The following is a 23,452-nucleotide window of genomic DNA, read 5'->3' as shown; positions in this document are numbered from 1 at the left end:
GAGTAATGCAGGGCAACTGAAGTGTAACCAACATAACCCCTTCAGAGCCAGAGGTTCTTACAACAGAACAGAAAGGTCCTCTGGCAGTGGAGGAGCAATTTTCAAAGGGCCAGCAGCATAGTGTATCCCCTGGTTTACTTGATAGGCAGGTTGTCCACTTCTTTGCATGTTCAGGCAAAAGATGTTCATGAAGCACAAGACCTCTGTGCAAACAGGCGAAGTTGGGTCCTCTCAAATGCACTCAAAAGTCAACATCATGTATGGACTGTAGGAAACCAAGAACCATTACCTACAGTGGAGAATGATGGACTTTATTTCAACTATAAATGAAGGTATGAACATGTAAAAACGTGCCTCCACCGGAATAATTTAGGGGCAAAGTAAATCGTGAAGATCAATGTTATCAGTCCAGTTTGAGTCTTAAGACTTTGCGTTAACCAGGTGCTTTATAGATGAGAAGCAGCAGCCAGTTCCGATCCAAGATGTGATTGTTAATATTTCTCTAGCTCCAGGTCATCCTTGAAGAAGATCATGAAAGGAGTAATACTATCTTCACGGAAATCCAGCAGAGCCACCTTGCCCTCTGTTCATGCCTTCTCCTGTAAAGAACTGGTAGTTTTTAAAGTTGCCAAGGATGTCTTTGATTTTCTCTGCAGCACCAGTCATGAAAGGTTTAACATGGGTTGGATTTGTTTCCTCAAGCTTTCCTTTGATTAGTTTCATGTAACCCTTAATATAAGATTTGTAAGATTCCTTTGTGAAGCCAGTTTCCTGAAGCTTGTGATTTAATACTATATCAATTCCTGTGACTGTTGTTAAATCTGACCCTTCGTCTGGGCACTCAGCAGATGCATTTTCACCAACCAGAGCATCATCAATTGGACCTTCTATTCTAGAGACCATCTTGCCTTCAACTTCATAGCAAAGTCTACAACTGCTTTCTTTGATTTTGTAGATGTCTGAGAACATCTCGTCTCCGGACATGATATCCCTGTAGATGATCATGGCGGCGGTGTACTGAGCAGCTAGATCCCGGAGCAGTCTATCGGAGGTTTTGCGCCGGCAGAGGGTGGGGAGAGGAAAAGCATCAAGGTTATTAATATGAAGTGTAAAAGCTCTGTACGTTCACATCCTTTGCAAAATGCACTATAAGCAGAGACGGTATAAAAATATTATCTATTTAGGACTTAAACTCCTTTGTCCTTTATTTTCTATTAGGAAAGCTTTCTGTCGCAGAGCTTCCTAGCAATAAAACAAATATTAAAGGGACACTATAGTCACCTGAACAACTACAGCTTAATGTATTTGTTCAGGTGAGATCTATAGCTTCCTGCAGGCAATCTAATGTAAACACTGTATTTTCAGAGAAAATACAGTGTTTACATTGATTGATAGGAATACCTCCAGTGGCCGTCACTCAGACTGCCACCAGAGGGACTTCCTATCATGTAGGGCCCTTAAAAGGCCCTGTACACGTCAGACGTATTAAAATACTCCTCTGTCAGAGAGGAGAGGGGGCGGGCAAAGACCGCGAGCTGAGCTGTCAGTAGTGCAAAACTCCAAATCCCCTGCCTCTGGCTCTGGCCCTGCCTCTGGCTCTAGCCCTGCCTCTGGCTGGGGATTCAGATTTTTCAAATTACCCCGCTCTCCCTGCAGCCAGCACACAGCAGTCAGTGAAGTCGGCCTCTCCTGATGATGTCAGGAGGAGGAGGGGGCGTGATTTGCTCTGCTCTTTTCCCAGACTGCCCAGCGGATGGGAGAAGAGCAGTGAAAGTCACGCCCCTTCCTCCTGACATCATCAGTAGAGGCCGACTTCCCTGGCTGCTCTGTGATGGCTGCAGGCTCCAGCTCCTCTCTCACCCCTCCCTGGCCAAAGGTAAGCCTCAGGTAGGGGGGGGGGTACGTTTTTGTTTTGGTTTTTTTTAATCAAATGTTTTGGGGCAGCTCCTCTCCAACCCCCTCCCTGTGCCCCCACCACAGCCCCTGTGTCCCCCATAGCCACAGCTACTCTCCCCCTCTAGAGCCCCAGTGCCCCCTCTCTCAGTCCCTGTGCCCCCTCCTCACCACAGCCCCCCAAATGCCAGCTCCTGTCCCCCCTTCTCCAGCTCCTGTCTCACCTCCAGCCCCCCACTATACAGCTCATGTGTCCCCCTCCTACAGCTCCTGTGTCCCCCCTCTCCAGCTCCTGCCCCCCTCCACTCCAGCTCCTGCCCACCCCATCCAGCTCCTGTCTCCCCCCCGCTACAGCTCCTGTGTCCCCCTCTCCAGCTCCTGCCCCCTCCACTCCAGCTCCTGCCCCTCCCCATCCAGCTCCTGTCTCCCCCCGCTACAGCTCCTGTGTCCCTCTTTCAGCCCCTGTGTCACCCATTCTCAGGGCCCGCGTCCCTCACCACAGCCCCTGTATCCTCTCTCAGCCCATGTAACCTGATTTTCCCCCAACCACAGACCCTGTCCACCCCTCTCAGCCCCTGGGGGGGAGAAAGAGACACACAAAGGGGCAGAGATACACAAGAGGGGTTGTAAGAGATACACAAGTGGGTGTAAGACATAGTAAAGGGGGGATAAAATATAATAAAGAGGGTAAAAAAATGCAAAAGGGATCTGTTTTCTCCTCCTCTTTATTTCCTCAGTCTCCCTCAGTACAAAAATCTCTTCTTACACCCACTTCACTCATCCCCCATTCATATTTACATATGCCCCTCTCTGCTACACTCCCTCCTTCTCTCATCTCATGCCTTACACTAATTTCTCTACTCTCTCACTCCGACCCACAATCGATCTCATTCTAGACCCCATGCATACAAAACCCATTCACACCTCCTGTCACTTTCTCTCCTCCTACTTCTAGCAGCTGGTGATGTCTCCCCCAATCCAGGGCCCTTCACCTTCTCTACACACACTAAGACAACCAGAAACCCCACAAACCTCATCACAAAACCCTGCCCTTTACCCTCACTTACCAAAATTCATTGTGCACTCTGGAATGCCCGCTCCATCTGCAGTAATTTAAATTTAACAACCATACACGACTTTTTCATCTCAAACTTACTCACACTGCTTGCACTTACAGAGACCTGGCTGTCCCCCTCTGATAGCGCTACTCCTGCCTCTTTATGTTTTGGTGGGCTACAATTCTCTCACACTTCCAGACTCAACTGTAAAGGAGGTGGCGTAGGCATCCTTCTCTCCCCTCAATGTACCTTTCAACCAATCATAACTCCCCCTGCCCTATTCTTTTCTTCTTTTGAAGTTCACACTGTCCGTCTATTTAAACCCACTCCTTTAAGAATTGCTATCATCTACCGCCCCCCCCCCCCCCCCCCCGGTTATCCTAGACTATTCATTGAGCACTTTTCTTCCTGGCTTCCCTACTTCCTCTCATCTTCCCTTATACTTGGGGATTTCAATATCCCAATCAACAACCCTAATTGCACTGATGCCTCTCGTCTGCTCTCTGTAACCTCCTCCTTTGGCCTTACGCAATGGTGCAATTTAGCAACCCATACAGTGGGAAACACTCTTGATCTTGCCTTCACCAACCTCTGTACTGCCTCTAATCTCTCCAATATTCCTTTCCTCTATCTGACCACCATCTGCTGACTTTTGACATTGGCATACCTAAGACCCAATTGACACCACCGTCTGAACATCACTCTCACAGAAACCTCCAAAATGAACTAGTTCTGATCTCAAGTGTTTGCAGGCTTTATGAAATATAATCTATTTCTTGAAAAGGCTAGAACCATATCTATTCAAATGTCGAGGATGTGAGTGAGCATTTGAGCATGCCATCTTGGCCACCCCATGTGGTGCTTGTTTTGGCAGGAGATTCTGCTGTTGCAGATAGGTAAGTTTCCCCAGTGGGGATCGGGATATCCCCCACCAATCCAAAGAGGGGGGCTGAGGGGCAATCATTTGTTCTTTGTGAAAGCCTATTCCAGTATTAGGGGATCGATCGTCTCCCCCAGACACCAGGTCGCCAGTTAGGTTGCATGGTCGGGCGTCTGGATTTCTCAGTGTAACGGCACAAATCTGGTATCTCCATGTTCCCTGTTGGCAGAGGTCAGAGTATAGCTAGTGAGTGGTTACTTTCAGCTTGGTTATGAGCATAAAAACTTAGTTTATGCGTGAACAGGTCGGAGCTACCATGTGACATGTCCAGCCATCTTGGCTGTCAGGCCCAGCCCCACACTTTAAAATTTTAAATAATTAAATCTTCATTCAATTTTCTTTTTCCTATCAATGAAACTTTTATCTGTGTTTGTGGTTATTAAATATAAAGAAGCTTCTGTTTATCAGTGCAATGGGCTTTCTGAAGAAATAAAGTAAAAGGTACCATTCTATAGTATGGTGCTGACTCTTGTGAGGTTCTACAAAGTTCATATTTTAAGAGTTGGTGAATCTTATTATTGGCCATTCAGTATATGTTGAAAACAGTGTCTTAGCATAACTCCACACACCATTTAACAGATCAACTTTTATTTCAATCAAAACATCCTTCTCCACATAACACAGTGTAAGTGGTTTCAGACAGGTTTTATAATGCTGTACAATACGTTTCTCCAAAACGAATCTAGCCACCAGACTGCGTGACATTCGTGACATATGACTTTTCTTACATACCATAAGTTTCTACCGCAACAAAACACATTTGTTGTTTAAATTTTAACAGTATTTGGAAAAAAAAGCATTGGAAGAATGAAAATAAAATAATAAAAATCAGGACAATTAGAAATGGTTGCTGTACCAAAATTATACATTTTAGAAAGACCACTTTCAGCAGGTTAAGTGTGCTGTTCTTTAGAGAAAAAAAAGATAATAAATGAATTTTATAATTACTTAATAACTTATACAATTGGAGAAGTTAATGAACTCCTTTAAGGAACACTCCAAATACCATAACCACAACCATGTGCATGCTGTGTCACATACTGAGTCATTAAACTCAATAGTTAAGCCCCGTATAGTAGACTCTGAAACAGTTATACAAAGGCCAGGTAGAGATGTGCATAGAGGGCAGTAATAGCTAGAATCATTGCTGTTAACTATTTTTTTTTTTTTAGCAAACGTGTCACTTTCTCTGGGGGGATTTTTTGCATGCTGTGGGGGGATCCTGGAAGGAAAGTGTTTGCCACAAAGTCTCTGGACATCCTCTGCTTCAAAAGTAGAAGAATTAGGCGAGTGGGTAAATAAAATATCGGATAAAAGTTTTATTTTAAAATCAAGGAAAGGGTAAGGCTTTTGTTGTTCTTTTGTACAGCACATAGGAATTGTAAATTGCAATCAAGGCGAAGTAGATGGCAATTTTCTACCAGGATTTAGTCTTTCGGATAACTAGATATCGTTTTATATACTGATCGACCAACTCTACTTTCGTTGTATGTGTGATGTACTCTCCAATGTTCTTTGTTTTTTCTATCTCTTCATTTTTTCCTTTGACAGACACTGGGACTGTACTTTCGTCGTGCATTGTAGACAGACAGCATGTTCACATGTTTTGATCGGTGTACCAAAGGGCCAGCACCTTGTCCTGTGCCAAATGCTATAGTTTCAAAACATATAATTTTGAATGAATACTGCTGTATTTGTTATCAACCCATAGATGATGACCTTTATTTATCAAGGCACGAAGAAGATCCAACACAATCTTGCCATTTCTGCCCACAGAAATAGGGTATCCTGGTGGGTCCTTGATAAATGACAAATGGCGAGATGTAACCAGTAGTGGATTTGCATAATTTGAAGAAATTGTAGTCATTACGGAGACATTGCCTCAGTGATTGCGGTGGCAGGCCGTCACCATGATCACATGACACAGATTGTGGTGATTGGCTGCATTGCACTATGGGGGAGAGGGAGGAGAAGATCTTTAGGATGTGCTATGCCGCCCTAACGTCTTTAACGCTCACCTTTTTCAGAACTACATAGCACATCTATAGCAAGGGGTGAATTACTCTGATATGGTCATAATTTTTCAGGTTTTGGTAACCTAAGCTTTTTTCTTCAACTTCTGGCAGCATAGAGAGATAGAGATAGATAGATAGATCTATACACCCTGAGTTCCCAGCATAAATATCAATATGGCTTCTGCCTCTAAACACTCAATTCCTATAATGGTAAGACAACTGGGAATACACAAAAACAAAATTACTTTAAAAAATCCCACAAAACTATTTAAGGTCACTAAAGCTACTGCATTTAAAACAGCGAGTGTGAGTAGCCGATATACCCCTTTCTCTCCAGGAGGGGGCTCCACCAATCAGCCTCTCATTCTGATGTATGATGTCTGATCTCATGGCATAAACCCTTAATTCTGTGCGTAACTAAGCCAAGTCATAAAAGTTGTAAAGCTTTCTAGTGGTTTGTAAGTACTGTCCTGTAGTTCTCATAATAAACACGTTACACACATACACAACTGTAATCAAAATTATTCAACCCCCATTGAAAATCGAGTTGATTGTTAAAATCTACAGACTTTCAACGGTTAATTAACAGTTAACAATTAACAAATCAAGCAAAAGCAATTGAAATTGCTCAACACAACAAGTGCTTTCAAGTAGAATTCCCCAAATTCAACCCAAAAAGCAACTTATAATGCATTTTCACTTGAAGACTTCGTTATGCTATTTCAATTGCTTTTGTTTAATTTCATAATTGCAAACAGCTGAAAGTCTGTACATTTTTCACAATAAACCTGATTTTCAGGGGGTTGAATAATTTTGATTACAGCTGTATTAATATTGTCAATGTTTTTTTTTATCTTTATTTAAAACCAGGTGTAATATTGGCATATAGAGATAAGTTTAGAAAAGGTGAACACAAAGCAGCCAGTAAACAGACTCCAGATAAAAAGGCAAGGTCACAATGCCAGCGTTCAACATAAGACATAACGTTTATTATTTTTAGCTTAAATGGTTCTAATAAATATATACAATACAACACAACCCGAAGGTGATCTTGGAAAGGCGGGTTCCAACACAGTGAACTGTTTGCGAAGAGGACAATCCCACTTCACTTGTAGTATCTGGCAAGTAATGACGCATGTGCACTGCCATCTGGGTAGAAGTCAATAACGTGATACTCTCATCAAGCAAACCTGGCCTGCATTGGCAAAAAAAACACGATCCCTGCAAATTGGGCAGCTGACGTTCTGCTGCAGCCAAGTTAGAATACAATCAGTATGAAAATGGTGCCTGCATGGTAATGTTAGTAAGTGCTGCCCAATTCCATACTCCTCCAGGCAGATAGAGCAGGTACCTGGAGGGTCCCGTTCCCTCATTCTGCATATTTCTACAGCCCTTGCATGTCTTAATTGTCTTAAGCTAGGCATGAAATACCCGGAAATCGGTTGACATGGCCCAGCCATCTCCTCCATGGATGGACTAATGGGGGAACGGAGAGGGGAGCGTCTCCGTGACCTCCCTATTTGACGTGGCCCAGCCATCTCCTCCCTTGATGGACTAATGGGGGAACGGAGAGGGGAGCGGCTCCGTGACCTCCAGCCCTGGTCGCGTTCTCTCCTGCGATGGTGGATTCTGTTTATACCTCTCTCCAACCTGCCATCGTCAGGTATATTCTCATTCTCCTCACCTGTTAGGTCAATCACCACAGGTTGATGGCTTCCCCTAAAATTCTGTCCCGTCAATCCAAGTCTCTCACTCTGAACACTTTCCATGTAATCTTCGCCAGTTAAATCAATTATCGAATCCTGCACGCTTTCTGTCTCGTCGTTACCGGTTAAGTCGATGACATCATCATCCCCGTATCCTGCAGAAAAATATTCAAATAGTAAATTCATCTGATTAATGTAAATCGTTAGCAGTAGTCCAATAATTAAGAACACACTGATTAATGAGATAAAAAAAATTAGGCTATGATCAGCTGGATATGGGATTTTATGCTGTGGTTTCACTTACCTGAATTTGAGGATTCTGTGCCCCTTGGTTCCCTTGACGCCCAATGCCTTCTCCCACGCTCCATCCTAACATGCACAGTATCAGCTGTTTATATAGTATCAGTCTATACGCTTGCTGAGAGTTATCTGTCACGTGGAGATTCTCAAAAGGCAGGTGATCCAAAATGTACGAAATATACAGTCAGTAACTGTAGCGCTATGCTATGTGTAGTATCACAGAACGTTGGTAAAATGGTACTGACAATGTCTCAGTAGCCAAAGAGTAATAGTTTACACTGAGGTATAACTCCTAACCTATAACCAAAGCCAACCAGTGTGATGAGGTAAGGTCTGTGTACGGAACTTTCATTCCCGTAACTAGTGATGTCACAATAAACTGCATTATGACATCACAGCTCTAGCTCTGGTTGTAATGCTGTCTAACCTGTCATAATAAGAAATTTAAAGGAAAAAAAATGTCTTATTAGGAATGTCAGATATTGTCAAATACACTGATAACATACACAGAATAGTAAGCAGTAGGAGAGGTTAATACAGATCGTAGTGTGCAATGTAATATAGAAATCAACACTCTAAACATTTATTAAATATAAAATTCTTAAAATTAAAGGCAATTATAACCTTTAATCAATGAGCAAACTCCCAATCCATTCAACTTCCTCATACCATCCCTTGTGCTTTCCCATCTCAAGGAAGAGAAAGCATTTGCCATTATGGATAGAAGAATTTGGAGGAGTGATGATCATATTATAAGTCTTTCTTATTCCTGGAAGCTGTATTGGCCACTCGGATCAAGAAATGGGGGCATTAGACGCAAACCAAAACCAGTCTGGTCTCGTGTGAATATAACAAAAATAGCAAAACCTAAAAAATGAATTGAAATTGTAAACTGTGAAATTTGCCAGCCCACCCACCACCTATAAAAGAAAAACCTTGCAAATGCTTACAACCCACTATCACCTCTACTGAAAACCATGCTGTGTGCCCTAATCTTAGGAGGAAGAATCTGCCCAGGGTAGGGGTGTAAGATTTCCATGTTTGAAGGAACCTTTTAGCTAGGGATTCCTTACTGGTTAAAGGGACAAAAGAAAAACCAAAACAACTTAAGCTTAATGAAGCAGTTTTTGTATATAGATCATGCCCCTGCAGCCTTACTGCTAAATTATCTTCCATTAATGAGTTAAAGGGATACTGTAGTGCCAGGAATACAAAGCTGTATTCCTGACACTACCGAACCCTTTATTTCCTTACATTTTCCCAGCACCAATGTCCCTCGGCGCTGTGTCCTGGCTCCAACCCCTCCTCCGTCCCGCGACAAGCAGGATCTAATGCGCAATGCTTGGCAAATGTCGCGCGCACGTTAGTCCTCCCCATAAAAAAGCATTGAATCAATGCTTTCCAATGAGGATAAATCTGATGCTGGAAATTATCATGTGTGAGAAGTTTAGGTGACTTACTAATTACTAAGATCAATGTATCTTATTTGCACAGACACACCAACAATACGGAGCAACTGGAAAAGAGGGACTTTTACTTACAAAAAGTGGAACAGGGGAATTAGGACACAATATAGGGACTGTTCCTTCTAAATAGGGACACTTGGGAGGTATGCATGAGTGATGTCCATTTGGTGTGAGAAAACATTATTTTAGTGCCAGGTTCCTCCTTGTTAACTCAATGAAGGTTTTAATAGGGGTTTAGATTTAATTGGTCAATTGAAGATTATGCTAGCTTTAGTGTACAGATAATCTTAATTTTAATAATGACAGGAGGCGAGTATTTTGCATAATCTTTCTTTACTATCGCCATAGCAGCAAAGAAAAGAGTGACAAAACTTTTAACCAATCACAACGTAGAATAGGGTATAAGAGGTGTGACCTATGACATCATTTCCTCTTTAAAATTGCGACATCACAAGGTCATAAATGTAGAAAATAACAGAACAACTGAAAAGTCCATAGAACAAGAAATTGGAAACTTAATCAGAATAAATTGAACCGGAACAGGTAGAATGCAGACGAAGGCATCTCATTTTCAAACGATGGTCTCCCAAGACCTGATGATAAGTCCCCTGATGCGATGATGACGACATCTTGTATGGAGACTTTAATGATTCCGTGTGGCTTCTGGTTAAGCTGAAACGAGAGTGTAAGGTGTGTTAGAGTCCAGAAATGATTGTTTAAAACAATGAGTGTCTGTCCCTTAATTCAACTTAATATTGTCTAGTAAAATGATAATAATAAACTAAACGTCCTCCCTTAATGGTGTTAAATAAGAATCCCACCCAAAGCAGTATATATAGATCTACAAATGAAGGTAAATAAGGCATTTAAACAAGAGCTACCAAGTTAGGTTATTATACCACCATATGAGAGAGCAGAGTTTTATAGGTAGATGTGAAAATGAAAGGGAGGGAAGAACGAAAGTGAACAGGGAGGGAAAATACTCGCCTCCTGTCATTATTAAAATTAAGATTATCTGTACACTAAAGCTAGCATAATCTTCAATTTTATCACATGACAGGAGGCTTCGTATTTTGCAATTTCAACGCTGTGAAAGAAAAGAAAACGCCGGATTATTAAGAGGACGAAAGTAGAATGTCCTAAAGGTAGATTCTCTGGTCCAGTCCGCCGCTCGTAAAATGTCCGAAAGGGACGCGCCTGCCGCATAAGCGGAAGAGGCCGCTGCCCCACGTACGGAGTGTGCTCCAAAAGCTTGGTCAATACCGGCAAGGGATAGTATCCATCTAACCCATCTGGTCAGTGTAGTAACCGAAACCGGACCATAAGGGTGGACATAAGAGATGAGAAGCTGATGAGTGGAATGCTGCCGCAACGTCGCAGTGGCTTCCACGTATTGACGGAGGGTTGAGACCACGCAGAGTTGAGGGTCAGAAGGGAAGAAAGGGTAGAAAACAGAGTGAGAGTTGGACTTAGTGCGACGTGAGACCCGAAAGGTAACACCCGCCGGACAGAAGGTAAACGTGTTGGCGTACTTCCGATACCCGTCGAAAGGAAACCAGACAGAGCAGGAAGGTGAATTTTGCGGTAAGCTGGCGGAGTGACAGTTCCTCGTTGGGAGGCCAATTTCGTAAGAATTGAAGGACCACACCAACGTCCCAAAGTCTAGAGTATTTGGGTTCCGGGGGGCGCCGCAGGCGCATGCCGCGGAGAAGTCTGCAGATGAGCGGGTCCTTACCAACAGGAGTCCCCTGGGTCGGAGTATGAGCCGCTGAGATGGCTGACCGTATCACGTTGATGGAACGTTATGATTTTCCGACAGTGAAAAGTGAGGTCAGGAAATTCATGATGGAGTGAGTAGGTGCAGTAAAGGGATTGAGGTCCCATCCCACACACCAACTTGTCCAGGAGTGCCATGCTGATAAGTAGCACCTCCTTGTTCCTGGTGCCCATGAATCCCATAGCAGGTCCTTAGTTTCCTGCGATAAGTCCTCGGTTCTCCAGGAGCCCCGGAAAGAGTCCAGGCCACAAGGGGCAAGCGTTCCTGCAGGACTAGTGGGTGAGGTAGGCCATCCTGAGGATGGTTGGGGCATCTGGTAGGAGGAGAGGATCTTTGATTGAAAGTTCCAGAAGGTCTGGATACCATGGCTGGCTCTGCCAGAGCGGCGTGATGAGAATTATTCTCACTCCCTGTAGACGGATCCGGTGAAGGACCCTCGTTATCATTGCGAAAGGAGGGAATGCGTAAGCACCGTCCCGAGGCCATTGTTGGAGGAAAGCGTCCGTTGCGAGGCTCTCCGGGTCTGGGAGCCAGGTGAAGAAAGCCTCTGTCTGTCGATTGTTGCGGGACGCGAATAGGTCTATGGAGAGAGGACCCCTCTGCTCATCCAGTAGCGCGAAAATATGAGGGTCTAGCTGCCAATCGATGGCGTCCCGCCAGTGGCGTGAGTACCAATCCGCCGTCGTATTGGAGTCTCCTGGTAAGTGCTCTGCCAGCAAGGTGATGTTGCGTGGTAGGCAGTAGTCGAAGATCTCTTTCGTGAGATCCGCCAGTGTTTGAGAAATGCCTCCAAGGCGGTTGATGAATCTGATCGCTGAGACGTTGTCCATGCGGAGTAGGATGCAGCAGTTGGATCGATACTTCGCCAGGCTGCGAATGGCGAAGGACCTGGCCAAGAGTTCCAGGCAATTTATGTGCATTGAGAGCTCTTCGGAAGTCCAGACTCCTCCTGTGGACGTGGTTCCGTCTGTTGCTCCCCAGCCTGAACGACTGGCATCCGATTCCAGCACGAAGTCTGGCTGGTTCCCGAATATGGCCCTGCCATTCCAAGCCTGAATGCAATTCAGCCACCAGTGTAGCTCTTCCCGAACTTCGGCCGACATTGGAACCGGTTGGTCGTATGTCGGTTGTCTGCGAAGGAAACTTGCCTTGAGGCGTTGCATGGCCCTGTAGTGCAGGGGTCCGGGGAAAATGGCCTGGATGGATGCGGAGAGAAGGCCTACGATCCGTGCCAGTAATCGTAGGGGTATGGTAGTCCGACGATGGACTTTCCGGATCTCCCTGCGGATTGCCGTAATTTTGGTAGCCGGGAGGTGGAGAGTGCATGTGGAGTCTATTACAAATCCGAGGAATTGAACTGATTGAGCCGGGGTCAATGTGGACTTGGGACGGTTGATGACGAAACCCAGAGACTCCAAAAGGTGTAGTGTGTCTTCCGTGTGTCTTCACAGAGTCTCTGCATCCTCGTCGAAGATCAGGATGTCGTCGAGGTAGATGATGCATCTTATGCCTTGGGATCTGAGCTTCGCCACTACCGGCTTCATAATCTTGGTAAAGCACCACGGGGCTGAACTGAGGCCAAACGGGAGACAGGTGAACTGCCAGGGGGTCCCGTGCCAGAAGAAACGGAGGTAGGGACGGCTGCTTCTGTGTACCGGAATGGTAAGGTCTTTGAGGTCCAGATGAGTGAACCAGTCGTCGCGTCGAAGTAAGTCCCGGAGAAGATGTATACCTTCCATTTTGAAATGTCGGTATACCACGTGAGAATTGAGCTCCCTGAGATTGATAACGGGGCGAAATTCGCCAGTTTTCTTCCTGACCAGGAAGATATTGCTGTAGAAACCGGTGGCATCCGGAGCCGGTTGGATGGCACCCTTGGAGCGAAGTTCTCGGAGTTCCGCGTCTATGAGGTGGGCGTCTGCCCGTGTAGTCTGGATCGGACGTGGAGGGGCCAGCTGGAGCGGGGTCGAGTCGAACTCTATTCGATAGCCCTGTACCGTTTGGATTATCCACGCATCTGAAGATAGTTCTTTCCAGTTCTGGAAAAAAAGAGAAACACGACCTGCGATATGACCGGAGGTTAGAGGCAGAGTAAGATTCCGACTTACCGATGGAGAATCTTGCCCGTGAGCGTCCTCGGCTGCCTCGGCCACGATCAGATCCCCTGAATTGGTGTAATCTATGTCGGCTAGATGAGTCTGGGTAGAACATTTGTTGCGTCCTTGTTGTACGGGGGCCGGATGGCCAAAACCGGCTGGCGGCACGGCCCCTCTGCCGTGCAGCCCTTCCAAAAACACCACGGGTGTGAGAACCGCGGAAGACTCTCCGCATTGAAGTTTGTGCCTTGTTAAGGGACGTGAATATATTGACACTTTTATTTAATTCCTTAAGGAAGGCCTCTCCAAATAATTTACCCTGTGCTAAGGGTCCTAATTCCTTGTCCCCCAGTTCAACCAGTTTTTCGTCGATACGGTAAAGTGCTGCTCGGCGCCTCTCCGAAGAGAGGGCTACGTTGGTGTTCCCTAGGAAACAGAAACACCTTTGTGCCCATTCCGAAGCCTCCTGTCATGTGATAAAATTACATTTTCACAGTTTTGCAGGTAATAAGACAACAGGTTCTCTTAGCTTAACAGAGTCTTCATGCATTTGTAAAATGGGATGAATATGGAATAAATTAAAATGAAAGATGGGATGAATAGAGTGACAGGTTTTAATGTTGAGTGCTGACACCATCATCGAACATCCCTTTTCCGGGAATGGATAAACGAGCTAAGAGAAACATAAACCTTATGGGATCCGCAAAAGAGACTGAGATCGAATTCTATAGAACATATTCCAGGAAGCCTTGTTGGTGGTTGAGTGGGAGATATTTCTTGTGGGTTTCTCATTATCTATTTAATTACTCTTCCAGCATACTGTAACCAAGATCAGACTATTTAAATATATTCCGCTAGCCATTCATACTGCGTATTATTACATTGAGTGGGACACATACAAGGATTAATGGTTTCAAATTAAGTCACGGGTGCATAATATGAGAGCACTTGGCTTAAAATGATAGTATATTACAAGAGCCCTTGTTTCTAAACAAACCATACATTTGAATTGTATTTTTGTCTGCGGTATACGTTTTTTTTTTTTATTATTCTTTATTTTTTTGGGTTAACAGACAAGCCTGCGGTGCCACGATAGCAACATCAGGCGGTTCAAAGCTCATATTGTCATGATAGAATTCCGTTGCACATTTTTTGTTTAAACAGGTTATAAACGTTTGGTCAGCGGGAAAAAGTCATGCCTTGTGGTAGTTGCGTTTAAACCATATTAATAATATATCATTTTAACAAGCTTGGCTAAATAGTGAAATTGCTAGAGTAAAGTAAGCTAGTCATCGCTTAACAGTGCTAATTTAGTATTGTCTATATAGGTAACAAGTTAGTACTTTATAGTATGGTAGACAGTTTTAAACAGATTGTCACGTTAGCCTCCAACACATGCTAAACATTATGCTAATTACCACGTTGGACCTTGTTGCAAATACGAAGTGAAGTCTCTGCATCTATCTGAGCATTATTTTACTAGAAGGTTGCTTAAAACCTGAGGTTGCGAGTGTGGTTAGTATTTTGTATAGGAGACAAATGCACGTACAGACGCTTTTATGAACTGCTTGTTTCGCTAAAATTAGTATGCTAATGATTTTTTTTTTTTTTTTTTGTCAATCTTTGTTTTATTGAGGCATATTAGGTTTCGGGTACAGAATAAAGAAGGGAAGACAATAATAAGTTGTAAAAGTCGGGAATGTCACATCGCAATACATATTATCTTAAAAATTCGTCAGCCTCATTTTTTTTTTATGTGAAGAACAAGTATATAACGGCATAGCAAATATAACCATAAACAATGCCTATCTAGGTATGTTATTAAAACAAAGAGTCTGTAAGCTATATAACACCGTAGACATGCTGTAGGCGATTAAATTAACAGGTTGAAATAACATGTAGAATGGAGTAGTTAAGAGGGTAGCTTAGCAAAAACCATACGGTTACTCTTGAAGCGTGAGTTACATACAGGTTTAGTCAGCAAGTTAATTGCATGTTAGTCTGCGGGTTAGGCAGGTGGGTGCTCGGAACTATGACTAGGAGCGATCCTGGTCGCAGGAATTATAAGAATGGGCGCAAGCATAGAAAGATGGTTATACGTCTGCCTAGTCTGCTGAATTTCGAGTTAGCTTAGTTTTAGTCTGGATGCAGTAGCAGTCCAAAATATTTACCCCCAGTAATATGCCTATTTGAGTAAGTCAGGGGTGCGTCTCATGCGATTACCGCGGAAGGACACTGGAGAATGCCACCTGGTGGCTGCATGATTTAATTACACAACTTAAATAACTATTAAAAACGTAAGTGTAGTAATCGGTAACACAAAGCATGAGGACTATCATATCTTTAATCTTGTTTCTATTAAGCAGACCGTTTTTTGTGATTGTCTCACTAAAGGTACTATATCTGCTTACATCTTAGCGGTTCTTCTCTTGAATGTTTGCGCATAACAGTCGCTGAATCTTAGCTTTTGAGAGGGAATATCAACCGTGGGTAATCATAGCCCAATTCCATTCTAATAACCAGACTAATAACCAGAAGTATAATAGTTTGGCACCTAGCATGCCATGTTAAAAGAAAGAGAACTGGCTTATCTATAAAAAAAAACAAAAATAAAAAAAACAAACATATATATAACGTTGGGCACAGAGAATATGGCTGGTAGAGGTGACGTGGTATTATGTCTTGTTATGGTAAAAAGCTGTAAGGCCTTATTCTGAACTGGATCATGAGTGAGCCTACTTTAAAGTCGTTGGCTAGTAGCTAGATATGTGAGTACTGGCTTATCCACATAGGTAACACCTTCATATGCCGGTGGTTACTACAGAAATAGCCATTAAAGATGTTGTCCCCGTGAAGTCTAGATTGGCAGGTCGAGTATGTAGGGCGTTTAAATGTGCCTTAAGGGGCTGTCTATCTATGCCTTCTATATGTAACGCTCTGTATCCCTGAGCTCAGGGGGGGGGAGGGAGGGTTAACAGTACCTGGCGCCTCCTGGTCCATAAGATGGGTCCAGAGGTTCGTACTGGGAGAAACTCACAGGTAGTAAATCCTAACACACAACTTGTATTGGGTAAAACAATTAGACTATACACAATTTCGGGCCATGGTGTGCCATGGAAACAGGTGGGTAAAGTCCCGATACGTGGCCTGTGGCCTCAGGTTGCGCCGATCGCCTGTGCGTTCTGTGCGGCTTGTCGAGGGACAAAGGTGGTGGCTTTCGCCGGGTTCCATCTGTGCGCCGCTGGCACAGCCAGTTGAGGTGTTTGTGGCTGTAGGGTAGTCAGTGGATGGCCCAAAATTATAGTACCTTTCTCAGACCGTTGTTGTCACATATAACTAGCACTCCAAAATAGCTGGTGGTCAGCCGTCACTTCAGTCCAATCAGGTGATAGAGTCCTAGGTGGTGATCGCTGCATAGGAATTCGGCATGGAGCCGTGAGGCACGAATGGGGTGACCCTCGCCGGGTCCCAGGAGTGGGTTGGGGAAGCATTGTTGTATGGCCCCTCTTGAGAGAGAGAGTCTTGCGGTAGGCCCAGAGTTCGCAGTATAGCTGGGGCGTCTTGGATGTCTTGGACGCTATGTGTGTTGGTCCCCTCCATGACTATCAGGGTTCGGGAGGACCGCCAGCGGTAAATAACCTTGTGCTGTCGCAGTATGGAGGTGAGAGGGCGCAGCGACCAATGCCAGGCAAGGGTGCCGTTGGATAGGTCTGTGAGGAAGGCCAGGTCCATGTTCTCATAGCGGAGAGGGGTTTTGCCCTGAAGTGCCGAGAGGACAGCCGTTTTGTCCCTGCCGTTGTGGAAAGTGACTATTACGTCCCTGGTGCTGGTTGCCGGAGCCTTCAGCGGTTTGGGGACCCTAAAAATCTCCTCTGGGGTGATTGGTTTGTCCTGTCTGTATTGCTGCTAGTATGCGCTCCATAACTTTCGGCAGCTCAGCGTCCGGTATCTCCTCACTGACCCCCCTAACCTTTAGGTTATTTCTGCGCCTGGAATCCTCTTGAGCAGCCAAGCGGCGTTCTTGTTGCAGGGTCTGCATTTGTAGAGTTTGCAGAGTTTTTTGCAGTGCGGCAATGTCCTGGGTTTGGGATTGCGAGGTTCCCTCCAGTTTCGTGATGCGGCCTGTCAGGCCTCTCAGGTCCGCACGTATCGCCATTACATCCTCGTGGATGTGTTTTCGTAGGTCAGCTAACATAGCCTTTAGGGCTGCCGCGGTTACCGGCTCTGAGCCCTCTCCTGTGTCACCTTGTTTTGCCCTCCGTGTCGGGGCGGGAGCCAGCTGGACCTCCTCCTCCATGTCTTCAGACAAGTCGTCGGAGAAGTCAGTGCAGCCGCCATGCAGTGCCGCCATGTTGGCTTCGCTGGCGCCTCGTGCTTGACTCCACATCGCTCCGATTGTGAGCCCCGAAGCAGGCTTGTTTGGTGTCAGTTTTTTTCCCCTTGCTCCCCATATTGTGTTAAAGTACCCTGTAGTAGGCTTTGAAGGGGTAGTAGGGTGGGATAATAGTGTTATTCTCCGTTTGTTATTCGGAGCGACCTGTTCATGCGACCGTTCTCTTCGGCGTTCAGGCTCCGCCCCCCGCTAATGATTATTTAAACAAGGTGCCACCAGGCAGAGTGTGGCATATTGGGTTATCATCTGCAAAGATCACACTAATAAAGCTGATAGTTACTGTGACATTGGTTGTGTCAATTATAGCAGAGACGTCCATGTTGCTGCAGGCATCGCCAGAGTGTCGTCTTTTGCGTCCGTCTTTCGTCGTGAGGAGCTGCTGTCACCGTTGGTTCTGGTTGCGGGAGAGGTGTTATGAGGCATCCTGTTCCCAGGCTTGGGGATAACTCCCCCTGGGCACCCAAGAGTCCCGCTGAGTCCAGCAGACCCGCTGTCTGTCAGAGTGTCCTTAGTTCGCTGTGCCCACAGTGCCCAGTAGGTAAGTAAGTGCGGGTGCGTTGTTCTGCTGGCTGTAGTGTCCAGGTGTGGGTAGCGGAATGCTGGAGTTGGTGCGTGGTGGGTGATTTCTCCAGGTGCTCCCTCCATGTTTGTCTGTGGAGTTGGTGATAGGAAATGCTGAGTGCTCCGTTGCTTCTGGTGACTGCTGCTACATTGTTAGTGGGCGTTAGAAATGCCTTCTGCCTTCTTCCCTTCTTGACCACCTTTGTATTCTGGGGTCGATCAAGGCTCTGGCTGCGTGTTTTACAAGCTCTGTTTCAGCTCTGTTGCAGCCTGCGAGGTAGTCGTGTCGCTGTCGGCCATTTAGTCGGGTCCGCGTGGTTGCCATTCACTGTCGGCGTTGGGTCGCCCTGGCGTGCCGCCAAGATGTTGCTTGCCTGGTGGGGACCGGGATAACCCCCACCGGTCCAAAGGGGGGGGGGTGAACGGGGCTGGGAGGGCCCCAGCCGCATTGTGGATCTCTTTAGCCTGGGCGGAGAGCGAGGCAGCGGCCGTCCGCCCCACTCCCACACCCGATTGCAATGGATTTCCTGGGGCATTGTAGTGGGCCCTGGGTAACCCGGCTGGTTACCTCCACTATTAATAAAGGACCAGACCCACTCCCCCCCCCCCCCCCCCCCCCAGTAACTGGACGACAGACAGTTCCAGGAGTACAACAACAGCTTTATTGACCATACTTGGCTTTATACTCTCCCCATGCAAGGGGGTGTAACACAGGTAAGATACAATGTCCCCTCCTAGGGTCCTCCCCCTCCCAGGGACACTTATTGTCCCCAGTTCCCTTTGACCCCAGTTCCTGCCACCCAAATACTAGTTGCTGGGCTTTGACTAGGACAAGAGAATCTCTGGTTTGGGCTGTTCCAGCTGCCTTCTGTGATTACCCGCATCACTAGCACTAGAAACCTATCTCCTTATTTCGCACAGACTTTTTTGTTATGTGTCTAGCCTTATAGCCTGCTGTTTGTTTTTTGTTTTCTTTCACAATTTCCTGGAATTTTTATTTTCTATACAATGCAATACTTGTATTTAGTGTAGTAATAAAAGGCTGCTTAAAATGTAATTTCCTCTATTCTTATCTGCAAAGTGTATAACAGTTTTAGCATTCTGAGACAGATCCTTGATTGGTTGTTTTTCTTACAAACTAAAGTTTAATTTCAAAGAGTGTAAAGCTGTTAAAAGCTCGCCTGATCTAAAGAATGTTTTAAGTATAAATTGACTAGTATGCATCCTCTCAGTATTTTAATTAAAATGCAGTTTCATTTGCACGCTCCAATTAAGTTTGAATTGTTCCATTCATTTGCTAAATGTTTTTGATTCGTTAGAAGACTAGTGGGTAAATGTAATCAACCGAACAAAAGTTCCTTAAAAGGGCATGAAAATAAACATATTTTTATTTCTTTATTGAGATATTTCTATTTTAACACAGGACGACAAATAAATAAAACATCCTCATTACAAGGACCAGAATATGAAAGCATGATCAAACAACAAAACAAACAGTAATCGTGATAATACATTGTTAAAATCAGATGCAAATGAAAAGCAATCTGTTGAAAATATTAGCAAACAGAAAAAGAAAATAACATAAGAAAATTACTGTAACGTCAAAATTAAAAAGTGTACGTAGATTGCTACGTGGTCTATTTGTATTTTTTAATCAAAAAATTCATAAATACGGTCATTGAACATTGGATTGCATGTACATAAGACTACAAAACAAAGTATACTGTAGACATCTAATAGCAAGAATTGGTTCTATAAATGGACTTTAAATCACTGGATGGAAAGAAATATATATTTTTTTTTATTCAGTTTTTTTGTTGTGCACATGTAATAACACAAGCTTGTCTTGCCACAGCAGCAGCGACAGGCATAATCATGACATAGAGATGATGGACAGTAATCTGGCATTTGAAATATTGGCACATTTTTTTTTATATAATAACATTTAACATCCGAGTATGAAGAGCCTGTAGTGAAACAGGCAGATGAGGTGAAATTGGTGACATTTTAGACCTATATGTCGGGAGAGAGAGATCAAGAGTGGTCATGCCGGACTGACAATACAGTGTGTTAAACAAAACGTGTATTAGAACATGTGTAATAGGGTATACCTGTACTCCTTGACTGTAGGAACAGCGAGAAGTGTATGACACACATGCCTGGTGAGGATTGGTTAATATGAACAAGTTTAGCAAACTTAGTATAATGTGGCCCCGCTAGGTGAATTGACTTAAACCGTTTCTAATGGTCGATTAGGGTGCAATAACAGAGCTGCTAAGAGCCTCTTGTGGCTAGTAATGTGCTTGGTCAGCTAATTAGCCTTGTGAGATGAAGGCAAGTGGTGAAGGTAAAGGGCAGGTTAATAACTGTGCAGGCTGAGCAATAGGTGTCGTCGATATAGCTTGGTAACATAAGTGAGCAGATAATTAGTTCTACAGCACTGGTACAGCAACAGAACCAACCGCAGGTTTTGTCTAAATGAAGCTACAGTACCTAGAGGCGCTTTAATGGTTAAAATCTGCCCTGATGGGTTAAACATGCTTTACTTAACAACTTTAAAGCAATACAAGAATGAAACAAAACAATATGTAATGAGCGGTACATGCTCAGGTTGTGACCGCTGCATACGGATCAGGGGTGTGCTGTCGTCGGACAAAATGGGAAACTCTCGCCAGATCCCAAGAGCGGGGGAGTTGCAGTGTTGAGCCCTGTGTCTCCTGCGTTAGTTCCTCAGGGGGTAGGCCGAGGGTATGCAACAGTCACTTAGCCTCCTGCAGATCGTATATAGGGTGCCGAGTGTTCCCTTGGAATATGATTAGCGTGCGGGAGAGCCTTCACTGGTATCGGATATTTCTCCGTTGCAGCAGCGCCCGAGGAATTAGAAGGTCAGCCTGGTGTGAATGTATGTCAGGTTGCCTGCCAATCATGCAGAATGATCAACTAAGGGCATACTATGCAGACAGCACCCCGAGCTTGGCATAAATGTGTCTAATGATGCGCTTGCTCAACGCTTTCTAAGGACTGTCCTCTAGCACTCACTTGTCCACTCCTCTCCTAACATTTTCACTAGCAGGCAGAAGCTCCTGTTATTCAGTCTGGGACAGAGAAAAGGTGTATGTAGTGAATGTAGAAGAATGGGATTGTCAGCTAGTCCACATGACTTTGATTCCCTACATCCACATGTGAAGAGTAGTAAAAAAAAAAAAAAATTATTTCAATCTGATGTTACTTACCTTCAAAGTTTTAATCCCCTGCTCTGTACATTAACCCTTAATCACACAGGAGGCTCCTGCAGGGTATAGCAAGTTATAAGCCATGCAGGAGGTAAGAAAATCTAAATGTAACAGAATTTGTAATATAGGAAGTATAACATTAGATGACTCTTTACAGGAAGTGTTTAGGAATGTTGTTTAAGTCACATACAGGGAGGTGTTACTAGAGCTGCATACATATACATATATATATACAGCTGCATATGAATGGGTACACTCATATATATTTTGATCCATGTTAAATAATTTATTCGCTACACGTTAATGATAAACATTAACACATTAACACTGTAAGTCTTTCGTAAATCTTATAATTAGATATATAATATCAGCGATACATTATTGAAATGTCATAACTCTTGTTTTTAAAAAAACATGCCATGTCTACACTTATAACAACCAGCAATTGTACTCATTCCACAGCCAGAAGTCCACCACCAACTCTACTCATTCCACAACCAGAAGTCCACCACCAACTCTACTCATTACACAACCAGAACTCCACCACCAACTCTACTCATTCCACAACCAGAACTCCACCACCAACTCTACTCATTCCACAACCAGAAGTCCACCACCAACTCTACTCATTCCACAACCAGAGCTCCAACGATTCCATATATCGTTCTGTATGTAATAATCTACATGTCTCTCTATATATGGATTTAAAACAATGACTCATACGGAATCAACCAACTTTCTTCAAGCAGGATGACACAACAAGCAAAATAGAATTAACCTTGTATATCACACAGTTGAATATATTTGTATTATGGCATTCAAACACAATTTACAGTTGGTATTATTTTAAGACTACTTTGCACTAAAATGTATTGACCTAATGAAGAGCTACTATTTTTCTACAATACTGTGGGATAAGGGTACAGAAAAAATAGCTAATCATTTCCTTTTTTCCTACATGAGTTTATCTGTGAGTGACAGATATAATTCTAGTATAATACAGTTTTAGATGTAAACGGTAAAATGCCAAACATATACTAGTAAACACAACTTGTACTGTAATTTCAAGAAGAACATTATTGGGAAATGCATAGTTTTACTAGATATGATGTACGTAAGGAAAGTGGACAATTTATTTAGTTTATGTTTTTAGAATAGTTTTTTTAAAGGAACACAGTAGGCACTTTAACAATTTCCTCTTATGGAAGCTGTTCTGTTGCCTGCCGTGCTGGCCACCCTGTCCTACAAACCCCCGACCCCTCTCCCCCCCCCAAAACCCTATATTAAACTGTATAGAAGTAATGGAAAGGCGTCTTCAAGCCATAACTCCATGCCTTCTAGGTATGAGAGCGAGGAATATTACTTCCCCGGTCTCATACCGTAACACACCATAAAAAATAGTGAAGAAGGGCCATCACGGCAAGATGTGCAAATAAAACGATATTTATTGAAGCCACATGTTTTAGATGTGCAAACCTTAATCACGTATACACGTATAATTACATCCAGCATATATAAACCCCATCAGCCGTTCCCATTGGTTAAGTGAACAGTTACATTGGAATATCTAATCACACATTGGGATACCATAGAAACCTTGACGTCAAGCGTGCATGCGAAGTGCCATCACAGTCTCCCACGCAGCTTTATTGCATAGAATGACTCTCTATCTAGGGATCATAGGTGCATCGTGACCGCGCATGCGCCTACGTTCCCCAATCGTTCCTCTGTAAGGAGCATTGTATTGGCCTGTCATAATGGAGGCATGCCACCAGGATGACTCAATCCGAGGTGCAGGACGCTGCAGCGCTTGGAGAAAGAGTTATTCAGGTTTGTTAGTTTTTCTGTTTTTTTATTTTTATTTTTTTACACATGGGGTGCCTGAATGACAAGTGGCATCAGGAAGAAATAAGTTAGAATACATAGAAAGGAACAAAAATGGAGACTAAGCAATTGGCAAAAAAAGAAAGAAACTAGAAGTATTTCTGAACGTGTCAGTATTGAGTTTATATGC

At 44.1% G+C, this 23,452-nt stretch overlaps 1 pseudogene; it reads right to left on the bottom strand.

The window, feature by feature from the left end:
* Positions 1-476: 476 nt before the first annotated feature.
* LOC134610359 (translationally-controlled tumor protein-like) lies at positions 477-1,045 on the bottom strand (annotated as a pseudogene).
* Between the last annotated feature and the right edge of the window lie 22,407 nt (positions 1,046-23,452).

The sequence above is a fragment of the Pelobates fuscus genome, chromosome 5 (genome assembly GCF_036172605.1).
Source record: "Pelobates fuscus isolate aPelFus1 chromosome 5, aPelFus1.pri, whole genome shotgun sequence".
Taxonomy (NCBI): Eukaryota; Metazoa; Chordata; class Amphibia; order Anura; family Pelobatidae; genus Pelobates; species Pelobates fuscus.
This window is presented reverse-complemented; position numbering and strand designations above follow the sequence as displayed.